We start from the raw sequence: 20,544 nt of genomic DNA, 5'->3' as shown, positions 1-20,544 counted from the left end.
GGAAGAGCGTATTGCCATTTGTTCTAGGTATAAGTCTAGAATCCTTATCAATAAAATACATCCTTATCAATAAAATTGGTAATAGAAAATGAGTTTAGACATTTGGGGATGCAAGTGCTTACTAATAAATAATAAGTAATATCTTTCCATATTCAATTTTGTTAAATGAATGGAAAAAATGTACTTAGCTTATAGATTCAAACAGATCAACTTAAAAAAATTTAGAGAACTGGAAATTGTTTTTCAGTATTCTCTCACACATCATTGTGTATTTTCTCACATGCCGTTGCCACGTTGCCCAGCTTAAAAGCAAGGCTTTTAGGATCTCCCAAGATATAGCAGTATTGTTGGTCATATTTTCATTTGTTATTGTAATTTCACCATCTCTCTGTCCTCCTAATTTATTTCATCACAACACCTATACTCTTGGGTCCAGATTAATTTGCTTGACTATAAAACTGCAATTCCACATAAATATGCTCAGCAAAACATGAAATTTGTGCAAGGTAATTTATTTCCATATCCAAATTCAACCTGAATTAGAGTTACTCTCACACACCCATCCTTTAGAATTTCTTTCCTTTGTGAGGTGTTTTTTTTAGATAAGAAGAAATTATTTTTGTTCTTTTCAGTGCCTCTTCACAGCTTCCAAAAGAAACCCAGGTGTTGTAGAAAGCTGTTGTCACTGGCTATGAAAAGTGGACCATCACCCAGCATTTTCATTTGGCCAGTTCCATAAACAGAACTGCAAAAACTAACTTCCTCCTGTCTAAACTGTCAGACCTCTTGGTATATAACACCAACTCTTGTGGTGCATCAGCTGACTGCAGTAGAAGCCCCAGGCTCCTGCAGGCAGGAGTTCAGAGGAAGCAGTCTTCTGTCCCTATTACCATCTTGACTAGATATAATTTGTACTGTCTCGGAAAGGGAAGGGAAAATGTTCCTTGACCATTTCAGTCCTGCTGCCCTATTTCCGTGCAAGCCCCTTGGAAGCCCTTCTTCTCTATCACCCCCCTTGCTCTTTCCCACCTTCTACCTCAACCCCTCAGAAATCTCACCATGGGAAATAGGCAGAACACCCACTAGGGCACCGGATTCATCAGTTCATGCTTGGGAAGGAGGGGAGCAAATTGCTTCTGGGATCAATTGGTTGATCAGCAATTCAGGGATCTAGCAGGAGGGGAATGATGAGAAGGAAGAGTCACTTCCTCGTCTAATACTAAGAAAAGAAAGAAAAAAAAATTTGAAGCTGTTATATCAGCATCTCTATCACGGCCATCAGCAAGTTGAAGAAATTCAAAGGTCTCCACCAGGCGCAGAGGTTAAGAATCTGCCTGCCAATACAGGGGACACGGGTTCAAGCCCTGGTCTGGTCCGGGATGATCCCACGTGCCGCGGAGCAACTAAGCCCGTGTGCCACAACTACTGAGCCTATGCTCTAGAATCCGTGAGCCACAACTACTGAGCCCACATGCCACAACTACTGAAGCCCACGCCTAGAGTCTGTGCTCTGCAGCAGTAGAAGCCACCACAATGAGAAGCCCGCGCACCGCAACGAAGAGTAGCCCCTGCTTGCCGCAACGGAAGACCCAACACAGCCATAAATAAATAAATAAATAAAACAAAAACCCCCAAAATACCTCGTAAGACTACCTTTTGCCCATTTGAAATTTCTTTCTCCCTTACAAAGCTGGCCTTAATGTTGATGTAAAACCAATTTTACCCATATCTTCCTAACTATTGGCCCTCTCCAATTCATTCCCCACCCTGCAACCACAGAGGTCTTTGGAAGACAAATCAGATCAAATCACTCCCCTGCTTATGACTTTTCAGTAGCTGCTCATTGCTTTTAGGATAAGTCCCAACTCTTGCCTTAACCTCAACTACAAGGTTCTGAATTCTCTGACCGCTGCCTTCCTCTCTAGCCTCCAGTGAGCCTTCTCTCCCCCTTACTCACCAAGCTGCACTCCACTGGCCACCTTTTATCCCTTGAGTTCCCAACGTTCTTTTTCCCCTGACAGATTTTGCACTTGCAGCCATCTCTGCGGGAATGCTTTCACAGCCTTTGCTATTCATCTTTCAGATCTCAACTTAAATGTCACTTTGTCAGATGAGATCAGGGCTCCCTGTTATAGTGCTCCAAATAGCCCATATTAATTACACCGAGGGTACTGTACTGACAAATGAGGTTAGTAATCATGGAGAACAGAAGTCCAAGGGGATTGTGGATGATCTAATATCATTTTGCTTTTCAAAAAGGGGAAGTAGGTGTATTCTAGTAATCATATCAAAGGCATGCACGGTCCTAGAACTGATTGTTCAAAGGATGGGGTATTTTATTTCAGGGGAAGGGAAAAGGCAATCACTACGAACTACGGTGAACTCACTCGGATATATTTTGGCCTCCAAGATTCAGAGAAGATGATTTCTGATTCAGAATTCTACATCCTGCTAAACTATATCGGGAATATAGAGAACAGGTTGGAGAGGATGTGGCATAAGAAGACTAAATCTTTATCTTCCCAAATAGGAAGTCATTAAGTCAAAATATCTCACTGTAGTTATTTTATTTAGAAATAATGTGGTAAATACCAGAAGAAACAGCTAAAATAATGAATAGTGCTTGCCTCTAGGAGTACGAATTGAGAATGGAGAAGAAGGGGATAACGGACTTCTATTTTATCTCTTTACAAGTCTTTTTTTAAAATTTTTATTTATTTATTTTTGGCTGTGTTAGGTCTTCGTTGCTGCGTGCAGGCTTTCTCTAGTTGTGGTGAGCAGGGGCTACTCTTCATTGCGGGGTGCAGGCTTCTCATTGTGGTGGCTTCTCTTGTTGCGGAGCACGGGCTCTAGGCGCATGGGCTTCAGTAGCTGTAGCATGAGGGCTCAGTACTTGTGGCATGTAGGCTCTAGAGCACAGGCTCAGTAGTTGTGGTGCATGGGCTTAGTTGCTCTGCGGCATGTGGGATCTTCCCAGACCAGGGATCGAACCCATATCCCCTGCATTGCCAGGCGGATTCTTAACCACTGCGCCACCAGGGAAGTCCCTCTTTACAAGTCTTATAATTAACTTTTTTTTTCCTTTTTCATACCAACTGCTTTTTTTTTTTAACATCTTTATTGGAGTATAATTGCTTTACAATGGTGTGTTAGTTTCTGCTGTATAGCAAAGTGAATCAGCTGTACATATACATACATTTCCATATCTCCTCCCTCTTGCGTCTCCCTCCCACCCTCCCTATCCCACCCCTCTAGGTGGTCACAAAGCACCGAGCTGATCTCCCTGTGCTATGCGACTGCTTCCCACTAGCTATCTATTTTACATTTGGTAGTGTATATATGTCCATGACACTCTCTCGCTTTGTCCTAGCTTACCCTTCCCCCACCCCGTGTCCTCAGGTCCATTGTCTACGTCTTCGTCTTTATTCCTGTCCTGCCCCTAGGTTCTTCAGAACCATTTTTTTTTTAAGTTTCCATATATATGTGTTAGCATACAGTATTTGTTTTTTTCTTTCTGACTTACTTCACTCTGTATGACAGACTCTAGGTCCATCCACCTCACTACACCACATCTTCCTTATCCATTCATCTGTCGATGGACACTAAGGTTGCTTCCATGTCCTGGCTATTGTAAATAGAGCTGCAATGAACATTGTGGTACATGACTCTTTTTGAATTATGGTTTTCTGAGGGTATATGCCCAGGAGTGGGATTGTGGGTCATATGGCAGTTCTATTTTTTTTTTTTTTTTGGTTTTTTTTTTGCGGTACGTGGGCCTCTCACTGTTGTGGCCTCTCCCGTTGTGGAGCACAGGCTCCAGACGCACAGGCTCAGTGGCCATGGTTCACAGGCCCAGCCGCTCCGCGGCACATGGGAATCTTCCCAGACCGAGGCACGAACCCGTGTCCCCTGCATTGGCAGGCAGACTCTCAACCACTGCGCCACCAGGGAAGCCCTATTTTTGTTTTTTTAAGGAACCTCCATATTGTTCTTCATAGTGGCTGTATCAGTTTACATTCTCACCAACAGTGCAAGAGGGTTCCCTTTTCTCCACACCCTCTCCAGCATTTATTGTTTGTAGATTTTTTGATGATGGCCATTCTGACTGGTGTGAGGTGATACCTCATTGTAGTTTTGATTTGCATTTCTCTAATGATTAGTGATGTTGAGCATTCTTTCATATGTTTGTTGGCAATCTGTATGTCTTCTTTGGAGAAATGTCTATTTAGGTCTTCTGCCCATTTTTGGATTGGGTTGTTTGTTTTTTTGTTATTGAGCTGCATGAGCTGCTTGTAAATTTTGGAGATTAATCCTTTGTCAGTTGCTTCGTTTGCAAATATTTTCTCCCATTTTTTTTTTCATCTTGTCTTTTCGTCTTCTTTATGGTTTCCTTTGCTGGGCAAAGGAAAAGCAAAAGCTTTGAAGTTTCATTAGGTCCCATTTGTTTAGTTTTGTTTTTATTTCCATTTCTCTAGGAGGTGGGTCAAAAAGGATCTTGCTGTGATTTATGTCATAGAGTGTTCTGCCTATGTTTTCCTCTAAGAGTTTGATAGTGTCTGGCCTTACATTTAGGTCTTTAATCCATTTTGAATTTTTTTTGTGTATGGTGTTAGGGAGTGTTCTAATTTCATTCTTTTACACGTAGCTGTTCAGTTTTCCCAGCACCACTTATTGAAGAGGCTGTCTTTTCTCCATTGTATATTCTTGCCTCCTTTATCAAAAATAAGGTGACCATATGTGCGTGGGTTTATCTCTGGGCTTTCTGTCCTGTTCCATTGATCTATATTTCTGTTTTTGTGCCAGTACCATACTGTCCTGATTACTGTAGCTTTGTAGTACAGTCTGAAGACCGGGAGCCTGATTCCTCCAGCTCTGTTTTTCTTTCTCAAGATTGCTTTGGCTATTTGGGGTCTTTTGTGTTTCCATACAAATTGTGAAATTTTTTGTTCTAGTTCTGTGAAAAATGCCAGTGGTAGTTTGATAGGGATTGCATTTTGCATTGAATCTGTAGATTGCTTTGGGTAGTATAGTCATTTTCACAATGTTGATTCTTCCAATCCAAGAACATGGTATATCTCTCCATCTATTTGTATCATCTTTAATTTCTTTCATCAGTGTCTTATAATTTTCTGCACACAGGTCTTTTGTCTCCTTAGGTAGGTTTATTCCTAGGTATTTTAGTCTTTTTGTTGCAGTGGTAAATGGGAGTGTTTCCTTAATTTCTCTTTCAGATTTTTCATCATTAGTGTATAGGAATGCAAGTGATTTCTGTGCATTAATTTTGTATCCTGCTACTTTACCAAATTCGTTGATTAGCTCTAGTAGTTTTCTGGTAGCATCTTTAGGATTCTCTGTGTATAGTATCATGTCACCTGCAAACAGTGACAGCTTTACTTTTTCTTCTCTGATTTGGATTCTTTTTATTTCCTTTTCTTCTCTGATTGCTGTGGCTAAAACTTCCAAAACTATGTTGAATAAGAGTGGTGAGAGTGTGCAACCTTGTCTTTTTCCTTATAATTAACTTTTAAACTATGTACGTGCATTATTTTTGTAAAAATAAGAATCAGTTTGAAAATACAAATAGCGTTTGGAGACACAGACTGGAAGTAGGAGAGCATTCTAAGGAGGAGAATGGCAAAGATGTGGAGGCAAAAATATTCCAGTAAATGGTTAGTGGACCTGCCTACAGGAGCAATGGGTTCACGTGCAGGAGTAGTAAATGATCTAAAGTTTTTACCTCCCTTCTAGGAAACCCTGGAATATTCATTCCATCATATGAAAGAGTAAACCAAGAAAGAGGAAGACATCGAGAAACAGGGGTAAACATAAAAGAGAAGTGAAGGGAATTCCCCAGATGATAATGAAAGAAAGTTTGCGGTAGACAGCTATGTGGCACACCTAAAGATCAGCCAGGCCAGAGGAGAGTAGGAAGATGGAGGGATACAGGAGGGATGTATCTAGAGAAAAGAATTTTTTAAAGTAGCTAATAGATTACCTGATGTGTTTGATGATATGTAGAGTGGTATTCAGAAATGTTTTACAGGTATGAGAAAATTAGTGAAGAATTAGTAATCGATACATATAAAAGAAAGCAAACAAACTAACAAAAACCAAGGCAGTTTTTAACTCCAGGAAAAATTGAAAGTTGCTCAAGAAGGTAAATGAGTCGTGATAAAATAGTTTGGCTCCAAACTGAAAGACATTTGCATAGCCATAATAATGAACACTGCCTTACTGTTTTACCAAATTAAAAAACTCTTTTGTAGAATGAAGGGAAAGCAAGTTGGAAAGGATGGTGTTGTAAGAGGTCTAAATCTTTAGCTTCCATGATAAGAAGGCAGTAAGTACTATCTAAAAATGGAAAGATCAAGAACATCAGTATAAGTACATTATTTAGAAATGCGGAAGTAAATATTAGAGGAAACAGCTAAGATTATTGAAAGTGGTTGCTTTACTAGTACAGATCAGAAGTTGGGAGAGATGGAGTAGAGGTCTGCTCTTTTGCTTTAAAAAGTCTTATTAATCTAGTTAACTTTTAAACCATGAATATGTATTACTTAAAAAAACTTAACAAAAAGAGTAAATAGCATTTTGAATGCGCAGAAAGGAAGGAGAGCATTCCAGCCAAGAGAAACAGCAAAGATATGAAGTAGTAAATAGACCTTCCTAGGGGAGCCTGAGTTCACAGTGGGGAGCAGTGAAAGACAATTTTATAGCTATCATTTATTGAACGCTTGCAATGTGCCAGACACTGTGCTAAGCACTTTATACACATTACCTCATTTATTCTCATTAACCGCATAAGATACCATTACTATCCTCATTTTACAGATGAAGAAACTGAGAGGTTAGGGAACTTGCCCAATGTCACAGCTTGACAATAGCAGAGCAAAGAGTCAAACAGGTCCACCTGACTCCAAATCCATACCCTTAACCACCACATTTTGAAGTCATAATTGGCAAGATTTCATCACTGATTTAATTTATGGAACAAAGGAGAGAGGTGAATCCAAAATGACTCTAAGGAATTAAGGCTCAGAGCATGGAAGAAAAGGTTTATTCATTTATTCATTTCAACAAAAGTTTATTGAATGTTGATTACATCCAGGCAGTGTGCTGGAGCTATAGTAATGTGCATGAGAGATGTGATCCCAGCTCTCATAGGGCTCACCATCAGTCGTACATAGGAAAATCATTCAGAGGGAACATGAATGGAGAAAATTGGGAGTTCAGTTTTAACTATGTTGAAGTAACAATAGAATGCTCTAATAAAAAGCTATAGTATGCATGGAAAATGTGGTTTAAGACCTTGATATAAGATGCTCTAAACCTCAAAAGTTTACCCCTGGGGCTGCCCTGGTGGCGCAGTGGTTAAGAATCCGCCTGCCAATGCAGGGAACACGGGTTCGAGCCTTGGTCCGGGAAGATCCCACATGCCCCGGAGCAACTAAGCCCGTGTGCCACAACTACTGAGCCTGCGCTCTAGAGTCTATGAGCCATAGCTACTGAGCCCACGTGCCACAACTACTGAAGCCCACGCACCACAGCTACTGAAGCCCGCGCGCCTAGAGCCCGTGCTCCACAGCAAGAGAAGCCACCGCAATGAGAAGCCTGCGCACTGCAAGGAAGAGTATAGCCCCTGCTCAGCACAACTAGAGAAAGCCCGCGCACAGCAACAAAGACCCAATGCAGAAAAAAAAAAAAGTTTACCCTGGTCAAGGGAAATCAGAACTGAGGAGAACTATTTCATTTAATGCTTCAGAAATCCTGCATGAGCTTTAAGAATGCAGTTTCAATGGTGGTTGGGCTGGAAGCCAGATTGCAGGAGTTTATAGATGTAATCCATTCATTTGCAAAGCTTGATGGTGGAAGAAGGAAAAAGGATTGTACAATTGCTAGGAGGGCCGTTGCTAGAGGGCCGTCAGGATTAAGCGTCTTTTTTTTTTTCTCCCCAAACTAAAGGAGACCTATACATGTTTAAAAGCAGAGAGGGGGCTTCCTTGGTGGCGCAGTGGTTGAGAGTCCGCCTGCCGATGCAGGGGACGCGGGTTCGTGCCCGGATCCGGGAAGATCCCACATGCCGCGGAGCGGCTGGGCCCGTGAGCCATGGCTGCTGAGCCTGCATGTCCGGAGCCTGTGCTCCGCAACGGGAGAGGCCACAACAGTGAGAGGCCCGCATACCGCAAAAAAAAAAAAAAAAAAAAAAAAAAAAGCAGAGAGGGAAAGATTCTGTAGAAAGGAGAAACTGAAGATTTCAGAAAGAAATAATGATTGAGGAAGCTGGGTGTGAAATGAGGTAAGAGGGGATGGACTGGAGAACAGGAGGCTCAGGTCGAGAGGGGAGGAGGGACCCTTCCTCTTCTAAGACAGGGACGAAGGCTGAGAGGGGAGAGAGTGAGTCGAACAGTCTTAGATGAAGAGGATGCACAGGAGTGAACCGTCTCTATCTTTTTTAGTTTTTGTGAGAAAGGTCAATTGGGAAGGGAATGGAACTTCCTAAGGAATCAAAGAATAGAATTTGAAGCTCAGATCTGAAAATTAACAAACCCTTTGGGTACTCAACCACCCTATTTCAGTCGCTTTCTACTGTTTAAAATAATGGCAGATTGTACCATCCTTCAGTCTTCCTGATCAACTAATTCAACTTTTATCTCACCCAGGCCAACTTTTAGGTACTAAGACTCAGGCAGGATGCCATCAAAATCCATTAAAAATGGCTCTCTTCCCAGCAGTGATAGTGATGCAAACTCCCCTTAACAATCAAATCCAACCTTGCATTAATTAATATCTCTGTTGGTGTCTGTTTTAAGTCATATAGTTCTTACTGGCTCACTTTCTAGCATTTGTAATTCCATTTGGCACTCTTCGGCAAGTATTCAGTCTGCCCTACTTGAAAAAGTATTTGCCATTTTGGTTTCACTTATTTCTTGTCACAGGATATAAGTATAATGCACCAATATGCACAAAACACAGAACAAACACAAGAGCTTCTTGAGGGCAGGGACCATGCCTTATTGATCTTTATGCCTATTTTCCAGGGAAGAGCGTTACACATTGTTGAAGCTAAAGGAATGTTGACAAAGGAATGAGTGATTATGGATGTGCTGTTATGGAGAGAGACCTAAACTGAGATCCAGGAGATGTCAATTCTCGCTGTTATTTAGGGTTCCCTTTGGACCAATCACGTATATTCTCTGGACCTTATTTTCCCCATGGGAAAATGAGGGGATTGGATGGTTTATTAAATTACTTCTTAGTTTTATATGCTATTTTTTTAAATTTTATTTATTATTTATTTTTGACTGTGTTGGGTCTTCATTTCTGTGTGAGGGCTTTCTCTAGTTGCAGCAAGTAGGGGCCACTCCTCATCGCGATGCGCGAGCCTCTCACTATCGCGGCCTCTCTTGTTGCGGAGCACAGGCTCCAGACACGCAGGCTCAGCAGTTGTGGCTCACGGGCCCAGTTGCTCCGCGGCATGTGGGATCCTCCCAGACCAGTGCTCGAACCCGTGTCCCCTGCACCGGCAGGCAGACTCCCAACCACTGCGCCACCAGGGAAACCCTATATGCTATTTTTAAGTAGATAAAATTTCAGGTTTCCAAGTGACAATATTTAGATTGCTGTTAGGAACTTGTTCTAAGTCCCTGGCCAACCCATTGGTCACTGCCTGTGAGTCAGAGTAGATCCGTACCTCAGGCCATCTCTCCTGGGCACAATAGACAACCAGATGTGTTGCTCAAAGTTCTGTCCACTGGGAAGATTTGCCTTCCCTAGTGTCTCTTCAGGGCACCCCATGGTGGGATTGTAGTGATGCAGTCATCCACTTTAAGATGGTGCCAGCTTATCTATGCAGTTTTGTGTAAACCAGGCTCATGTATTTCTTTTTGACCTTAAATCATTTGGTCATAGGTAACTTACCATGAGGCCACAGGTATGGATTGAGGAGGGGCAGCAATATGGCGGGAGGAGGTGCCAAGGGAGTCTGGACCACCTGCTTAGGAAACTAACTTATGCCTTCAGATCCTGCTCAGACTGCATCCCACATAGACACCTTCCACACGATGATGGAATACTTCTGGGCACCCCAGACTTTATGGCCAGGCAGATGAGATAACACTGTGATGGGCAGCCTGTGTCTTTATCCTCACTTGACTAGGCATTCAGTCTCCACCAGAAACCATCAGCAAACCAGGAGACTCTTCTCAAAAGGGAGCTCCCAACAAAACAGGAAATCAATTGAGGTGAGCAAGGCAGACATCCCAACAGGTGTTTACTAGACCTTCTCAAACTCCCCTGCCTCCTTTTAGCACTGCCTTTTCCTAGCCTCTGTGTCAAGAGCCCAGTGCTCTTCTGCAGTCCTCCCTTATGACAGAGGAATGAGATCTGATCAGCCTCTTCAATTTAAGAATTTGAGGACTTTAAAAAATGTTTAAGTGTTTAAAAAGAACCGCAGGGAATGAGGAACGCTGAGCCGAAGTAATGAGTCTATGGTGGTGGCATTTAAGTGTAAAGGATATGGGTGTGTAGGGAGGGTTCACTCACCTTCTGCCTTTCAAATCACACCTTGCGACTGCCAACTTCTCTGCCTCATACCTTCTGCTTTACAATTGTGGGGAAGGCCAAGTTTCCTTTCTGCTCCAATTGGCCTGCCCTTCAGTATTGCACACCTCCTCCTTACTCCACCTTCCCTACGACATACTACCATACCTGTGCTTATGAGAATCTTCCTAATCAATCCTGGGTAACAGAGAACACCCAACCGTGACAAAAAGACTAAACCCATCACATAAATTAAGTACTTACGCTACATTTCATTAGCACTCGCAGGAAAGCTGCTTCCTTCTCTGTGAGTATCTGTGCATATAGATTGTCCAGAATCACCCAGGCAACCAGGTATAATATGGACTTCAAAGAAACAATGGTCTTGTCATTCTTCACAAAAAGTTAATTAGCTCCTCTCCTGAAGACCAGTACTAAGACTATGACTGGTAATGTCTCAACTCCTGCTCAGCTCTAATAATCAGGCTATTTCTGTGTCATTCCGTGACTGCTGGGCAATCTCCCATCATTAAAGACTGTTTTATGTTACCACAGGGCAGGCAAGTTTCCAGTGACCCTTAGGCTTCCGCAGGAAGTTTTAGCCAGGTCTAATCACTGTGGGTCTCCAGCAGACCCACTCCCCTCCCCATCCCGACACTGCTGTCCAAATGAAATTCGGTTAAAGGAATAGAAAAGTCACAAAAGGGTAGAGTGGAGTTTATGGACCAATTGTTTACAGTTTGTCAGGGAACAGTTTTTTCAAGTACTTACAAGGTCATTACCTTCTTTATCTCCTTTGGGTTGCCTCCCTCAGTTATTTATCGGTCTACCAGAAATCTGGTGTTCCCTAAAGCACAGGACTCTTGATAGTTGCCCTGATTCACTACACTTTAGGCTTTGTGCTTCCTGGATGGTGTACATATTTGTAATACGTGCAGAGTTCCTGGGATCGGCTATTTTGTATTTAATAAAGGGATGTGAGACTACTTCACTTTTTGACAGTCTGTAAAAGTGCCATGTTAATATAAGTTGTTAATATTATTTAGTGGGAAAAGTCAGTATCTTCTGTGGTTTAAATCACAGCTGCCTCGGCAATATATGCTAATTTTCCTAATCGGCTTTTGTTCTTGGCCCAGATCATAAACAATATTCATGATCTCAACTGTACCGAGAATTTATTTATAGCCTTGACATATTTTTCCATGAACTGTTTAAATACTAACATAGTCCAAATGCAGCCTTCCAGGAAAATAGTTGATTCATATTTATTTCTATTGGTGACCTTCCATAGAAAGAAATTAAGGATCACATAAGTATGAAGAAGAGATAGGAAAAGGCAAAAGTTCAGCAAACTGCTGTGATGATAGGTAATGAAATTTTGTATATTTTGTGTACCTCATATTTCCATAATGTAGTTCCACAATGATCTTTGGCATCTTTTAGAAGAAGACCTACGCTTATTTCAATTTCTTCCTCGACTGCTGGGATGGCAAATATATGATATGCCTTTTGCCACTTCCTGCTCCCACTTCACAGCAGACAGTGCTAGTCTATCTTGGCATCTTTGTCAGTGAATTTGGAGTAATCCCATAACCTTTTGCAGTCCAGCCCTGTACACAGCTATGTAAATAGATCAGACTAGTCACCTGGGATGAAAGCCATTTGTCATTCTTGTTCTATCCTGAGAGGTCATACCGTTCCTTACTCAAGGATCAGTGATGTCAGCGAGTAGAAACTCATTCAAGCTAGCTTAAGAAGGGGAAATTTATTATAAGAATATGACAGACAGTATTATAGGTATCTGGTCTATGAAGTACAGCCAGGCCACAGAATGTTTGAAACTGGAATTGGCTAGCAGAAACTGAGGTTGCTTGCTCTTTCTCTCACCACGTAGTATCTCTCTTCTATGCTTCTATCTCCTCTTTCTTTTTTTGTTTGTTTTGTTTGTTTTTGGCATGTGGGATCTTAGTTTCCCGACCAGGGATCAAACCCGTGCCCACTGCAGTGGAAGTGTGGAGTTGTAACCACTGGACCGCCAGGGAGGTCCCCTCTTTCTTTTGACTATCATCTCTACTTTCTACCTAACTGCCTTCTCAGCCTGACTCTGTTACTTAATTCAAGCATCCACATAGTCCTCTCACCAGAGTCTCTGTGTCTCTTATTGAAAATTCTCAAGAGACCAAATCTAACAGCCAACTAATTTATGTGCTTCTAGGATGTCAGTTGTCTACTTTTGGTTCAGTCAGGGTTAAGACAGTGGACCCTGATTGTGTGAAGGACTGTCCCTCCCAGAGCTATGAACATGCCAGATGAAACCTGAAGAAGTTCGGTCTCGGTGGGCAAATTGACTATCTAATCTGTTCACATATATTCTTTTTGTCCTCCCTGAGTGCAGTTGCCAGATAAAATACAGGAGGCCCCATTAAATTTGAATTTCAGATAAACTATGAATATTCTTTGACATATGCATGCCCCCCAAATTACTCATTGTTTATGAGAAATTCAAACGTAAATGGATATCCTGTGTTTTATATGCTAAATCTAGCAACCTATCCGCAAGTCCTCTCTTACACTTATCCCTTGAGCTGGTACAGTGAAATGTTTTCTAGTAAGTCAGTAGCTGTTACCCTTAGAGGGTGGGTAAAAATCCTAAACTAAAATATCTCTAACTAGCGGAGATTCAGTGTGGCCATAGCAGTAGTCCATGTTTAGAATATTGCATGTTTTACTCTTATTGGCTCTATTTTTGAAGACTTGTTTTTTCCTTCCAGACTGATTTTAGGACAGATTTTTTTGGGGAGTGGGTGGATTTTCTCTTCCACAGGATAGAAGCTGTTTAGGGGCAGAGTCTGACTCATGTTAATTTTATGCACATCACTCAGTAGAGTGTTTGGAGCACCATGAGTATATGACAAATGCCACAATTTCAAAAAATGACTTTCCTGGAAGAGTCTCTTCAAAAGAAGTTGAATTGGTGTCTCCTCTTTCTTTTGACTGTCATCTCTACTTTCTTGGGTAGGATTTGTTTAGGGCTTTGGGGACCACTCATTCCTCTTCAATAACCAAATCAGAAACAAAGTACTGATTACAAATGACTGATTTATTCATTAATGGCTGGCCAAGACCGAATAACCCAACACAGAGTGCTGTTAAGAGGTAGATTGTGGATGCAGCTTAAACTTGTGACTTAAGAAGGGGGCCTCTGGGGATTCCCTGGTGGCGCAGTGGTTGAGAATCTGCCTACCTATGCAGGGGACACAGGTTCGTGCCCCGGTCCGGGAAGATCCCACATGCCGTGGAGCGGCTGGGCCCGTGAGCCATGGCCGCTGAGCCTGCGCGTCCAGAGCCTGTGCTCCGCAATGGGAGACGCCACAACAGTGAGAAGCCCGCGTACTGCAAAAAAAAAAAAAAAAAAGAAGGGGGCCTCTGACTTTCCAGTGGAATTGTCATCTTGACACCAACCTGCATATTCATGTGCAGAGACAGAAGGAAGAGAGAGAGAGAGAGAGAGAAGACAGAAGAGAGGGAAAGAGAGAGAGATGACTAGAGTTTTAAATCAGACTCCAGTCCACTTACCCAACCAGCAAAATGGATGAGGACCCCAGAGCTGCATCACATATCAAGTCACAGGTTGTACAGAGAGCATAGCAAACACGAATCACCTTTCAAGATAGTGACCTTACCTACTAGTGATGTGTGACCTAATGCAGTTTAACTCTGTACAATCAGATTAGTCACTCCTTTTCCTGTGGGGAGGAGGCGGTGCAAAGGATGGGGTGTGAAAGGACACTTCCTCCCTAGTACTCCTCTCTTATTTTTCCATTATTTGGTCTTAGCCATTTTTAAGGCAATAGCAAACTTCACCAAGTGTATTAGTTTCCTACGGCTGCCATAACAAAGTACCAAAAACTGGGTGGCTGAAACAACAGAGATTTATTAGCTCACAGTTCTAGAGGCTAGACATCTGAGATGGAGTTGTCAGTAGGGCCATGCCCTCCTCTGAAGGCACCAGGGAAGGATCTTTTCCAGGCCTCTCTCCTCAGTTCTGGTAGTTCCTTGGCTTGTGGCAGCATAACTCTCATCTTCATGTGGCATTCTCTCTGTTTGCTTGTCTGGGTCCAACTTTCCCCTTTTTATAAAAACACCAGTAATATTGAATTAGGAGCCCACCCTAGTATGATATGTCCTCATCTTTACTAATTACATCTGCAGTGACCCTGTTTCCAAATAGTCACTTTCTGAAGTACTGGGGGTTAGGACTTCAGCATAGGAATTCGGGGGAGGGGCACAATTCAACACATAATGCCAAGGTATTCCGTCACTTGTAAACCTCATATCCCTCGCAGCATCTCCTGGATTTGTTTTTTCCTCTTATCTGAGTACTTCTTACAAAGGTGTTTCAATGTGGATGTTTGTGTGGGAGACCTTCTGAGGCCTTGTATGCCTGAATAAAACTTGATCCATATTACCTGTGGTAGAACAGAAGTGTACCACAGAATGTGAGCTTTAGAGAAAGAAAATAAACCACAAAATCTGGCATATATATGTATATATAGGACCCATGGGATGTTATGGTCATGAAAAAATATTTTTTCCCTCCAGTCCAGCATCCAGTACCTAGTTAATGAATAGGGGAGGTGTTCTTTGGGAGACTGGCTACAACATAGAAGTGGTTTAAAGCTCTAGAGCACGATAAATCTCTATTTTAGACTTACATGGTTTAGTGCATTTAATAGTAATGAAAAAAAGTGGCTTGAATGAGTGTATGGTAGTCCAGACTGGTTTCCTGACAATCCATGAGTCTAGCAATTGGCATACGGATCCTGAAATACCTTACCCCACACTGCTTTAATTTTTTAAGTGACTTTGTAATATGTTCTTATTTTTTCCTGTAAGTAACCTCAAGAGATCAGCATAGAAAGCTTTATTTTTGACAATTTCACTTTGTCATCACTGTTCTTTCAGTGAAACTAAGGTTTATAAAAGAGACTTGTTTACACAACAGTGATATATTCCTTTTTTGAACAAATATCGAGTTGACTGCCTTTATTCTTAATAACTTAGAATATCTGCCATTAGTCCTGTAGTACCTTAGAATTTTATTTCACTTTTCTGTGAATACCTTTATATTTATTTATATAAACATGTAGAAATTAAAGGTAAGTAGCTTAGTAACATGCTATTTTTAAAAAACTGAAGTATAGTTGATTTACAATATTGTGTTAGTTTCAGGTGTACAGCAAATTCAGTCGTATATATATTTTTTCAAATTCTTTTCCATTATAGGTTATTACAAGATATTGGGTATAATTCCGTGCGCTATACAGTAAATCCTTGTTGCTTATCTATTTTATGTATATGTAGTAGTTTGTATCTGTTAATCACAAATTCCTAATTTATCCCCCCTCTTCCTTTCACATTTGGTAACCATATGTTTGTTAAAATTTTTAAATCAATTTTAAAAATTGAATTATAGTTGATTTGCTATGTTGTGTTAATTACAGCTGTACAGCAAAGTGATTCAGTTATACATATATATATATGTATATTCTTTTCCATTATGGTTTATCACAGGTACTGAATATAATTCCCTGTGCTACGCAGTAGGACCTTGTTGTTTATCCATTCTATATAGAATAGCTTCCATCTGCTAACCCCAAACTCCCACTCCGTCCCTCACCCACCTCCCTCCCCCTTGGCAACCACAAGTCTGTTCTCAATGACTGTGAGTTTGTTTCTGTTTTGTAGATAAGTTCATTTGCATATTTTAGATTCCACATATAAGTGGTATCATACGGTATTTGTCTTTCTCTGTCTGACTTACTTCGCTCAGTATGACAGTCTCTAGGCCCATCCATGTTGCTGCAAATGACATTATTTCATTCCTTTTTACGGCTGAGTAATATTCCATTGTATATATGTACCACATCTTCTTTATCCATTCATCTGTCGATGGACATTTAGGTTGTTTCCATGTCTTGGCTATTGTGAATAGTGGTGCTACGAACATAAGGGTGCATGTATCTTTTTGAATTATAGTTTTGTCTGGATATATGACCAGGAGTGGGATTGCTGGATCATATGGTAATTCTATTTTTAGTTTTCTGAGGACTCTCCATACTGTTTTCCACAGTGGCTGCACCAACTTACATTCCCAGCCTTTTGATAATTTTAATATGACATTAAAAAATAGTCCACTTTGCTAGGAAAATTGGTGACTAAGGGAAGAGTTTGATGAAAGAGGATATATATGAATTTGTTATTATCAGCAAATTTCTACTATTTAGAGAAAAATGACTGTATAGTTCCTATAGTTTATTTTTTAAAGTAAAATACTTATATACGACAGATTTACGGCAATTTATTTCTTCATCTCCTTTAGCAGTCTTTTCAATGTTATTTTGATTCAGACACATAAGGGAATAATTCTAAGTAGAATTATTCTCAAGCAGCACTACCTGAAAGTTCTTAGATGTAAGCTATAATTAGCCCTTGCTTATTTCAAAGAGGCCCTTTCTATGCATTATATAAATAATTGCAAAACTAATTAATCATGATTAGCCCTTGTTTTCTAAGGTTGCAACAGCAGAGGAATAATTGTGGGTTGTATATAGGTTACCGTTAGGAGATATTTGACTGAAGCTCCCACAAAGCTTTTTTCCTACTTCTAATTCCCTTCCTTTGCTGCTTCTAATTCTTAGGGATTGCACAGTGGCAGGGTCAGCAGGATTCTGAGAACCGATAAAGCTGAAGACTTTAAGTAAGTCCTTGCTTGACACCATCATAAACATCCCACATCTGGTATATCACTTCTCTGTGGCCACTTAAAAATCTGTGATCCCGACACATGTCTCCTCAACCCTGGTGAAAAGAGGTCTTCTTGGGGCTTCCTTGGTGGCACAGTGGTTGGGAGTCCGCCTGCCAATGCAGGGGACACGGGTTCATGCCCCGGTCCGGGAAGATCCCACACGCCACGGAGCTGCTGGGCCCGTGAGCCATGGCCGCTGAGCCTGCGCGTCTGGAGCCTGTGCTCCACAACGGGAGAGGCCACAACAGTGAGAGGCCCGCGTACCACAAAAAAAAAAAAAAAAAAAAGTGGTCTTCTTGCTGAATGAGCATTCCTTCAGCTCTTCACAGCTGCCCCTCCCCACAGGAGCTAGAAGAGAGGATCTCTAAGCATCCTTTCAGCTCCATGCTTATATAATTTCTTTTTATAAATTTTTTTTCACTTGTAAATTTTTTAAGTTTTATTGAAGTATAGTTGATTTACAATGTTGAGTTAATTTCCATGCTTGTATAATTTCATGTAGAAAGTATTATATGTGAGAAATGTTTGAAATCTGACCTTTTAGCACTATGTTTTTTTAACATCTTTATTGGAGTATAATTGCTTTACAATGGTGTGTTAGTTTCTGCTTTATAACAAAGTGAATCAGTTATACATATACATATGTTCCCATATCTCTTCGCTCTTGCGTCTCCCTCACTCCCACCTTCCCAATCCCACCCCTCTAGGTGGTCACAAAGCACCGAGCTGATCTCCCTGTGCTATGCGGCTGCTTCCCACTAGCTATCTATTTTACGTTTGGTAGTGTATATATGTCCATGCCACTCTCTCACTTTGTCACAGCTTACCCTTCCCCCTCCCCATATCCTCAAGTCCATTCTCTAGTAGGTCTGTGTCTTTATTCCCGTCTTACCCCTAGGTTCTTCATGACCTTTTCTTTGTTTTTTCTTAGATTCCATATATATATGTTAGCATACGGTATTTGTTTTTCTCTTTCTGACTTACTTCACTCTGTATGACAGGCTCTAGGTCCATCCACCTCACTACAAATAACTCAGTTTCGTTTCTTTTTATGGCTGAGTAATATTCCATTGTATATATGTGCCACATCTTCTTTATCCATTCATCTGTTGATGGACACTTAGGTTACTTCCATGTCCTGGTTATTGTAAATAGAGCTGCAATGAACATTGTGGTACATGACTCTTTTTGAATTATGGTTTTCTCAGGGTATATGCCCAGTAGTGGGATTGCTGGGTCATATGGTAGTTCTGTTTTTAGTTTTTTAGGAACCTCCATACTGTTCTTCATAGAGGCTGTATCAATTTACATTCCCACCAACAGTGCAGGAGGGTTCCCTTTTCTCCACACCCTCTCCAGCATTTATTGTTTCTAGACTTTTTGATGATGGCCATTCTGACCGGTGTGAGATGATATCTCACTGTAGTTTTGATTTGCATTTCTCTAATGATTAATGATGTTGAGCATTCTTTCATGTGTTTGTTGGCAATCTGTATATCTTCTTTGGATAAGTGTCTATTTAGGTCTTCTGCCCATTTTTGGATTGGGTTGTTTGTTTTTTTGTTATTGAGATGCATGAGCTGCTTGTAAATTTTGGCAATTAATCCTTTGTCAGTTGCTTCATTTGCAAATATTTTCTCCCATTCTGAGGGTTGTCTTTTAGTCTTGTTTATGGTTTCCTGTGCTGTGAAAAAGCGTTGAAGTTTCATTAGGTCTCAGTTGTTTATTTTTGTTTTTATTTCCATTTCTCTAGGAGGTGGGTCAAAAACTCCTCTAAGAGTTTGATAGTGTCTGGCCTTACATTTAGGTCTTTAATCCATTTTGAGTTTATTTTTGTGTATGGTGTTAGAGAGTGTTCTAATTTCATTCTTTTACATGTAGCTGTGCAGTTTTCCCAGCACCACTTATTGAAGAGGCTGTCTTTTCTCCTTTGTATATTCTTGCCTCCTTTATCAAAAATAAGGTGACCGGGCTTCCCTGGTGGCGCAGTGGTAGAGAGTCCGCCTGCCGATGCAGGGACACGGGTTCTTGCCCCGGTCCGGGAAGATCCCACATGCCATGGAGTGGCTGGGCCCGTGAGCCATGGCCGCTGAGCCTGTGCGTCCGGAGCCTGTGCTCCGCAACGGGAGAGGCCACAACAGTGAGAGGCCCACGTACCGCAAAAATAAATAAATAAATAAATAAGGTGACCATATGTGCGTGGGTTTATCTCTGGGCTTTCTATCCTGTTCCATTGATCTATCTTTCCGTTTTTGTGCCAGTACCATACTGTCTTGATTGCTGTAGCTTTGTAATATAGTCTGAAGTCAGGGAGCCTGATTCCTCCAGCTCCACTTTTTGTTCTCAAGATTGCTTTGGCTATTTGGGGTCTTTTGTGTTTCCATACAAATTGTGAAATTTTTTGTTCTAATTCTGTGAAAAATGCCAGTGGTAGTTTGATAGGGATTGCACTGAATCTGTAGATTGCTTTGGATAGTATAGTCATTTTCACAATGTTGATTCTTCCAATCCAAGAACATGGTATATCTCTCCATCTATTTGTATCATCTTTAATTTCTTTCATCAGTGTCTTATAATTTTCTGCATACAGGTCTTTTGTCTCCTTAGGTAGGTTTATTCCTGGATATTTTATTCTTTTTGTTGCAGTGGTAAATGCGAGTGTTTTCTTAATTTCACTTTCAGATTTTTCATCATTCGTGTATAGGAATGCCAGAGATTTTTTTGCATTCATTTTGTATCCTGCTACTTTACCAAATTCATTGATTAGCTCTAGTAGTTTTCTGGTAGCATCTTTAGGATTCTCTATGTATAGTATCATGTCATCTGCAAACAGTGACAGCTTTACTTCTTCTTTTCTGATTTGGATTCCTTTTATTTCTTTTTCTTCTCTGATTGCTGTGGCTAAAAATTCCAAAACTATGTTGAATAAAATTCAAAACTATGTTGAATAAAACTATGTGGCTAAAAATTCCAAAACTATGTTGCCCAAGACAAGTGGGCAACCTTGTCTTGTTCCTGATCTTAGTGGAAATGCTTTCAGTTTTTCACCATTGAGGATGACGTTGGCTGTGGGTTTGTCATATATGGCCTTTATTATGTTGAGGAGAGTTCCCTCTGTGCCTGCTTTCTGCAAGGTTCTTATCATAAATGGGTGTTGAATTTTGTCAAAAGCTTTTTCTACATCTGTTGAGATGATC

Source organism: Tursiops truncatus, chromosome X, assembly GCF_011762595.2.
Source record: "Tursiops truncatus isolate mTurTru1 chromosome X, mTurTru1.mat.Y, whole genome shotgun sequence".
Classification (NCBI taxonomy): domain Eukaryota; kingdom Metazoa; phylum Chordata; class Mammalia; order Artiodactyla; family Delphinidae; genus Tursiops; species Tursiops truncatus.
Note: the sequence above shows the minus strand (reverse complement) of the source record.